Raw genomic sequence first — 9,130 nt, forward strand, 5'->3', positions numbered from 1 at the left:
CTCATCACTTATCAGCTTATCATATAAAAGTTGTAAGTCGTCTAACCATTGATGGCTGTGTTAGTACAGACTCCAAAACAACATCATTTTCATGTTTGTCTTCCCGTTAGAGTACTAATTAAGAAATAAGAGCAGGCGAATATCATATTTTGAGAACTTTACTAATATCATTTAAATTCTCATATCACTATTAGGTCCACATGATATGATGAAAGCCTTTCATTTTAAAATAATTACTATTGGCTGAGGAAAACATCATAACAGTTATGTTATATGATTCGTGATTTTTCTTCTTCGTTATATCTCTGGACTTTTCACTTTATTTTCCATAACTCATTCACAATCACAGCTCAATGAGCACCCGTACTGATCTGTGTTACTGAAACAAAAGCTGATCTGCTAATATAGGTACTATACAGCCCTGTCGCGTTCCCCTCCAAGCTGATTCACTCTCTCCAGGTAGGGGAATAGGAACTGCACGTTGCACGCAGACCAGTGCACAATGTGCTCGACTGCACAGTGTGCAGGGTTTTGACATGCCTGGTCTAAAACATTCCCTGAGAGAGACAGCTAGAAGCAATTTGCAACTATTTCGCCCTCATGCGAAAATTTAATTCTTTTGGTTATTTTAAAGTGTCATCCTAATATCAGAGGTAAACAACATCCGTGAAATCAGTGAAGTGGCACTAAGAAAACTTCACAGATTCAGCGCATGATGCTTAGCTACTTTTTTTTTCTGAGAAGTGTTGTCTTCAAAAATGAAATTATTTTTGTCAGACTAGTCAAAACCAAGAGGATCCACAGCTGTAGGCCTATTTATTATTATTTATTATTTATTTATTTATTTATTTATTCTGGTGTAGTTAAGGCCATCAGGCCTTCTCTTCCACAACACCAGGAATACAAATACAATAACAGAAATAAAAAGGGAAAAAAACACTATAAACGAAGTAAAGTCACAGCCTAAGTCAAAGCCTAGATACTGGGAAGCAACCAATCAATTAACTTCCTTCTTCTGGTGGTACAACATGAAATAAATTATTGTTAATTATATACTTACGATAAAAGCTACCATCCCGCAGTAAATTGCATGCGTATTAGCGTGGCTTTGGGAGACAGGTGGATGAAACTGTTGATACATAACAGAATAGAATATCATTATGAAGCTCTTATCGTGCAATGTGTCTGGAATGCTTTCACAGATAATTTTATGTCTGAAATACTCTTCTAGCCTTCGAATTACAATTTTATATTGCCTAAAAATATATGCATGCAAGGATTGCAACAATCTTATAGTTTTTGGAGGAATAATTTGTGTTTTAATTGCCTTACCATGTAAGATACCGTTTACTCCTTCAAAAGTAATTATAGTGTCATCTATCTGATCACTCCAGGAATCCAGAAGTAGTAGTGTGTCTTTCTTAACATCCGGGAGAAATACATCTCTTAACCATCTTCTCACGTGATTTTTTGTAAGTTTTCCGGAACTATTTGCGTCGGCCACGACATTAAATGGCTTATAATTGCCTACACGTTGTTTTACTTTGAGTTCAAATTCCCCTTTCTATTCTTGAAAGCATACTATGTACAATCGTGTTCCTAGACGTTCAGCTGCATACCTATGGATTTAGACAGTGTACGAATGAGTGAAAGATGCCATGGATTGCACTACTACTTTATTAATATGTGTTAAGAGAAAACAAATTGGCAAGAGCGTTATTGCGAGAGATATGATACGGTGTCGCGAAGCTATGAGGATCTGAGTGCGCTCAAGAAGTGGTATAAATAGCAAAAATATTCAAGTCAGTATAGGGTCATTCCACCGTCACTCACATTACAATGTAACAACTCTCACCACCCATTCTTAATTATAAACTTTCTGGGCCGTATTCACAGACATTCTTAGCGCGGGCTTCCGGTGGATGATCAGCGTTTTTCGTATTCATAAACCAGTGTTAGCGATAGGATATGATTTGAATTCTGTACAATTAACCAGTGGATAGCCGGGGCTAGTTTAGCACGCTCGTAGTGCGTGCTGCGAAATGTCTGTGAATAGCACCCTCTGTGTTTAATTGCATATTTTCATTTCATACGGTATTTCATTACCGAATAGAAAGGTTGAAAATAGGTGTATATTTATTTGAGAAATCATAATTTATTAATAGAGAAAAAAATAATATACTGTTACTCACATTACAAGAGAAGAACATGGATACACAATAATGAAAAACTCTGCTCCTCTAAAAACTGGAAAGATAAGCTTATGTTTTTTTTTTTCTGTTGGACATCACAGTATAAAGGTGATCACTGGGTGGGAATATAATTCCTTTAGAATAACTTATATTTAAATTATGAAAAATCTGCTATATTTCTGTCACTCATATTACTTGGTCAGAATTACTTAGTAGAAAAACTATTTTGAAGTACAGTTATACATGAAAGACATTACAATCTACAGTATAATTAATACGATGTAAAATGAAATGCAAAGAAAAATCATACAATTTCTAGCATGTTGAAAAGTATATAATACTTGTTTTAGTATAAAATTACCGATTATATTGTACAACTCAGGGCTTTGAAGTTACCAAATCTTAAAAGAGTTTACTTATATCATGATATAAGATAAGAAAACTGACCTTAAAATGACTGAAATCTGCATCAAAAATCAAGCAGCAATAATATTGATGATGATAACTTGAAGCTCAGTTTCATAAGGAAAATAGTCTCCCACCAAAATATCCTTGTAAATAGGACGTGCGCCGTGTAGGCAATGGTTAAAATACAAATACCACCGTGTCTCATAGTTTTAAAACTTTGATGAAATGTCGCACTTCTCATGGAATGACCCTATATTTGGTAAACGAGGAAAAAGCGAAACGAACGACTACCACCACGTTTCTTGCCGAACAAAAATTAGCTTAAATATGAATTTTCATTAAATTCAAGTTACACGACCTGGAACGGTTCCCTTGTCTGAATTCACCAATAATCTACTGCAGGCATGTCAGAAATCAGACTCTGAATGTGCAGTTATGTGCGCGGATCGCCGGTCTGTGCGGACTGCATCATTCAAGGGTTGCTCTTACCAGTTCTTAGCTGGAGGGGTGTACAATAATCTATTCTGCGCTTCTAGGGTTGGATTAAATAGGCATTTGGACATTATAAATATACTTAGCAGAAGGAAAAAAAACACGGTTATTATCAGTGTCTATATTTGACAATTGCAATACAAAAAACTTTAGGCTTACTCAGTTATACTTGACAAAGTAGTGGTTTGTAAAGCATAATTTATTAAAATGATTTTTATGTAGTATTTGAAGAAAAAAAATATTGCAGTAATTTCGAAACAACAAAAAACGAACACAGTATTTCATTTTACGTAGTAGGTACTAATTATTTTAAATAATAGACCATATTCTTTCATTGTTCGTCAAGCATTATTACTTATTGGGACCATTGGTACACAAATGTTAAAGAAAATATACTCACAATTAATTACATGCAGTAGGATATTGCGAAGTTTTTACACTGAAATAATTTCCTTGCTGTATGTCAATATAAATTAACATTAATATTAATAAATGATATAAATTAAGCTTAGACTTTAAATTCACATATAGTTTATTTAGAAAACGTTGAGAGCAAGTATCGACAAGTTGGAAGCGTTACTGAAAGAAATTAAAAGTGTAGTTCACAAGCTGTGAAGCGACGATATTCTATTTATGTCAGGTTTAAAGATTTATTAATGTAAGTATATTAGCATAATATAGTGACGTGAGACGGAAAATTTGCCATTATATATTTTTCCAGAAACTTTTTCCGCCTTGCAAATAGTTGCTTTCTTCGCTCCTTACAACCTGACAATATTCTCATCACTTACCAGCTTATGAAATGAAAGTCGTAAGTCATCTAATCTTTGATGGCTGTTAGTACAGACTCTAAAACAACTCCAAGTGTTAAGTTCGTTTTGCCGTGATAGTACTGATTAACTTTATTAATTTGATCTAAACTGTCACAACACTATTACCTCGACATGGGCTGATCAAAACCTTTCATTTTAAATTAATTATTATTGGCTGAGGAAAACATTATAACAATTATGTTATATGATTCATAATTTCCCTTCTTCGTTGTCTTTGAACTCCTCACTTTATTTATCGTAACTCATTCACAGACAGCCAAATCAGAACCCGTACTGAAACTGAGTTACTGAAACAAAAGCTGATATGCTGTTGCAGGTCTGTATAGCCCTGTCGCGTTCCCCTCCAAGGCGATTCACTCCCTCCAGGTAGGGGAATAGAAGCTCACACATCTCACAGAGACTACTGCACAATGTGCAGGGTTTTGACAGGCCTGATCTACTGCCTCTCTCTGGAGATTCGGGTCTCTGAATCATCTAAAATCCACCGTCACTGCGATCTACTTACCTTTGAACAAACCATGTGCAACATCTGCCACGACGGATGACCTATAAGACGCCAAGCAAATACAAGTAGTTGCCCTGTTTTTCAAAACGGAGATAATAATGAAAGGAAAATTTCAGAGTGTTGGTGGAATGAAGAGACGAAAAACGGAAGGATTCAGAGAAAATCCATCACAACTTCGGCGTTGCTACCACAAACTTAACTACTCCATCGCCGGCGGCATTTTAACTCGTGTCCGCGGTCGTCGTAAGCCAGTGTTCTGCCAATGCGACTACGTGACACACCTGGAAATCGTTAACGCAGGTCTTTTACTACGGCTTTTGCTTCGTGGAACGCTTGCCGTAGTGGTTGGTTTTCGTTTACGTTGCTTTCTGCATTGGTTTACTGGAATGTTGTGAATTATAGTTACCAAAAAATGGAGTAATGTAAGTTGTTCTGTCCCAGTACCGCCTTTGTTTGTTTACCTTAGATACCGATACCACTTGGAATTGGAAGTATATAAAACGGTAGCGCAGTCATAGTTCTCAATTTCGTTTAGATCATTATCGTCGTGAAAATGTGTTGTATCATCTCTGTTCGAATCCTTACTTACTCATTATCACAGGAAATGAGAAATATTATTTCGGTTGAAGGTGTATCGGAAGTTATTTCTTGTGAAAAGCGCAGTATTAGCCTATCTGTACAGATATATGCAACACAGCTCATAGGCCTATTTGGGGTTTAGGGACTCGTATTTAATTTTAGGTACGTCAGAAAAATTAGCCGAGAATGAACAATAGAATGGATTGGAATTTACGGAAGGGAGGCACTATCGCCCAGTACTGCGACCTGTTACGACCTATTGCGCTAACCCTCAAGTTCCGGTCAGGTCTGGAATTTTTAATCGAAAATAGTGACACTCGTGGCGGACAAAGCCGCAGTTGGGGTTTTTCTCGGGGTTCTCTCACAGTAGCAAGAAGTGAAATGACCTGCTATTTTCCCTACAACAAAATATGCTTGGCAACGATCACAAATCTAATCGATTAAACCAAAGAAATATGAAATTAATTTTGATACAGTTTAAAGACGCAGCTAAAATAGAAAGCATGACTCAATTACTATATGAAAAAGGCCCACGCTACTTGATTAATAACTATAAAAGTATTTCATTTTTAATAACAATATTGTTACCTTACGAAAGTTTTATAGTTTTTAATAAAATATATGTAGCCGTTACTCAGTAAATTATAGAAATGAAGATCTAATATAAAATATTCTTTCTCTACGTCTATTTATATAAAACCCTAAAAAGTTTCACTTTCATATCATCAATATAGCATTATGTGTATAATAATTTTGCATTAACTATAATAATATTTCATTTGCAAACATTCTTAAGCTTTGTAGTTCTGAATATTTAATACACAGCTGTACTTGGAAAACTACAGACAAAAGAATCAGACCTGTAAATTATTTCTTATACGTTATCAAAAAATTACACAAATGATGATCGACATATTGGGATTATGATGTGAAAGAATCTGAGCCATCTGAACTCTAAATATGTCAGCAATCCTGCAGGTCATGGCCTTCTTGTAATAGCGTATTGTTTATTGTAGTGTGTGTTTTGTTTTATTCTGAAATGCAATTAGTTCTCAAAACTTACGAAAGATGGATTTTGGAAAATAGGAAAATTATGTAGGAAAACTAACGCTTCACTGAAAGTTACTATTTTTCTGAAAACACTTGGATGCCAAGCTTCAAAATGACGGGTCACTCATTAAAATCCGTTCAGCCGTTTTCCCGTAATTTCCATTACCAGTTCAAATTATATTTAAAAAGAAATACATATAAATGATTTCCATAAATAGATTATTTAATCATTAATTCATTACACATATACGAAGTATAAATTTAAGAATAGTCTGAAGGAAGACACGAAGGATATAATATGACAATACCTAAATCAAGCCATTGATTAATTCGCTGAAGATTTGTCCATTGGTAGTATGAGGCAGTTTTTCTCTATATTTCTACAACCCTGGTACCTAATCAAAGAATTTTCGTAGAGGGAAGGGAAATTGACATTCTCCGAGCAAAGTAACAGACAAGTAAGCTTAGAAGTGTCGAAAATAATGTTCTTAAATCATAATCTTAAAAAGCGTGCTAAGTGGAGTGAAAGAAATTTCTCGATAGAGGGGAAGACTGTCGCCTAGAAACAAGTTTAAAAGTTCTGAAAAGAGATGTTTGAAATTCCATTCCAAAGAAGTGTGCTAAGTGAAGTGAATTAATTTTCTGAATAGGGAATCAGACAATCACAAGGAAACAATTCGATTACGGTGTGTACGTACTGTTAAGTTGTTTAATTTCATTTTGTTTTTTTTTTTTTTGCCTGCAGTCAAGACGTAAATCGAATGCATTGACGGCAGTAATACTCTGTGATTAAAGCTGAAAAAAAAAAAAAACTTGTTCGAACGCATTAGGTAAACATCGAAATACTGAGAGAGAAGTCAAATCGTTATAAACTACAAGAATTCAATTACCGTTTGCAAAAAAAAAAAGGGGGGGGGCTAAAGTCATTCATTAATTGAACGTGATTATTTTGGACAGCACAGATTTTACTAGAGAATTTAATTACATTTTAATTGCAGTTGTAACTTTAATATTTTGTGATGTAGTCTTGTATAATATTTGTCATTGGAAATACACGACTCTTCACATACAGGATTAGACGTCTTTTTATCCAAATCATTACTTCTAACTGGAGACCAGTGTGTGTTCGATTAGGCCTATCTCTTTCACATTTTGTATAGCATTCGATTGTTTGAGATTTTATAGAAATCGATAATGAGTGTTAAATTATAAATTCTTTTAAATTAGTCGTCTTTAGCAATATGGACTATATAAATTAGGAATATATTTAATCAATGCATTTCAGTGTTCCCATCACAAGCCAACGGTTATTTATGTTTATCGCTCTTCTGCAAATTTAATTGATATACCGCTGCGATGTTTTGTATAAACAATAGTGATTAGCGCGGCAATTAGCGTGTACTAAAAACAAAACACACTCTGACCTTTGTTATCTGCTAGGTGTCCCAAGAATGTTTACGAAGGTGAGTCATTCCTGGAAGAATATAACCGATAGCGAGTGTATGTATTGCATTCGCCAAACTTACTGTTCTCCAACCAGGAGACGAAAGAAATGTGCTTACTATTGCGTCATCTATTGGAACGAAGTAGATAGATAATATTACCGTTATAACATATGCGGAAGAGCGCATGTTTTTTAAACTGACGTTATAGGGGAATGTCGGGTAGGGCCGGACTTCTGGTGTGTCCGGACACTTACAGTTTTCGTAAATGCCGTAAGATGGAAGCATGTTCTTGAGTGCGTTTAGAAGCCTCCCTCCAGAGTACTGAATACACATCAGTGTGTAGCTCTACCTCCTGGTGTTAAGTGTGTACGTCATTGTTCGTGATTTCCATTGTGTCTGCTCTCCGCCTCAGTATTATTCAAGACATCACTACTTTGAAATAAGGTAAGTGAAGTGCATCTGCCAACTACTGTTGTGTTTATAGAAGTGTTAGGGAACTAATTATAGAAGTGCGCTTTAAAATTCAAGTAACTTTAGAAATGGCGGGAATTCTTTCGTTGACGTGTGTATCGGGTAAGACCGGACAGTGCTTTGTCGGGTAGCACCGGACACAGAAATAAAATGCTTTTCTGTGTTACAGAGCTCACTGTTGGAGGAGATAATGCCGAAATCTGAAGAAAAACATAATAAAAAGGGATGTTGGACCGAAGAAAATATGAAGCATGCCATGAATGATGTACTAATGGAAAAAATTAGTATTAGAGAAGCAGTTAGGGTGTATGGCATTCCGAAGAGTTCTCTGCATGACAGAATTATTAAAATAAAGAAAAGGAAGAAAGCTAATGTACCGCCTAAATTAGGCAGATTTGAACTTACTTTCTCCGAAACATATGAAGAGGAACTATTAGCCCATATCAGACAGCTCGACGGCATGTTTATGCCACTAAGCAAGAAGGAATTCTTGAAATTGGCATATGATCTAGCCGAGGAGTTGAAATTGCCACACAGGCTTAACAAGACAAAGAAACTTGCCGGCAAAGACGTTTATTATGGATTTCTGAAAAGGCATCCTGAAATAACATTAAGAGTACCTGAATCCACTAGTATGATGAGGGCAGTGGGTTTTAACAAGCCCCAAGTAGACCTGTTCTTCAGCAAGCTTGTGGAATTGATGGAGAAACATTCATTTCCCCCTTCACGGATATTCAATGCGGATGAAACTGGTGTTTCTTCAGTGCATGATAACTATAAAGTGATGTCCGTGAAAGGAAAAAGGCAAGCGAAGGTGTAGCTCAGCCAAACGGGTGGATGAATGGTGACATATTTCTTGGATGGCTGAAACACTTTGTAAAGCACGTGCGTCCAAGTAAAGATAGCCCTGTGATGAAGAAAATGAGAAAATGGATGAAGTGGTTTTCACAAAACCACATGTCGAAGAAAGTCAATCTTCAGTCAGCACTCCGTGCAATGATTCTGCGTCAATTGCGCCTCTCTTGAAGAAACTGTCCCCAATCCCTGATGCAAGCAAACGAAGACTTGCTACGAGAAAAGGAAAGGCAGAGAAGAGTCAAATTCAGACTGGAACCCCCTACAAAGAGTTGCTGGAAGAGAAACAGGTTCAAAAGA

The 9,130-nt window shown here is 35.9% G+C and overlaps 1 long non-coding RNA gene across 1 annotated transcript; it reads left to right on the plus strand.

The window, feature by feature from the left end:
- Nucleotides 1–7,571: 7,571 nt before the first annotated feature.
- Nucleotides 7,572–8,909, plus strand: LOC138716416 (uncharacterized). Its single transcript, XR_011336657.1, has 2 exons — nucleotides 7,572–7,948; nucleotides 8,145–8,909. It is a non-coding gene; the product is annotated as an uncharacterized lncRNA (long non-coding RNA).
- The last annotated feature ends 221 nt before the right edge of the window (nucleotides 8,910–9,130 follow it).

The sequence above is a fragment of the Periplaneta americana genome, chromosome 16, assembly GCF_040183065.1.
Source record: "Periplaneta americana isolate PAMFEO1 chromosome 16, P.americana_PAMFEO1_priV1, whole genome shotgun sequence".
Classification (NCBI taxonomy): Eukaryota; Metazoa; Arthropoda; class Insecta; order Blattodea; family Blattidae; genus Periplaneta; species Periplaneta americana.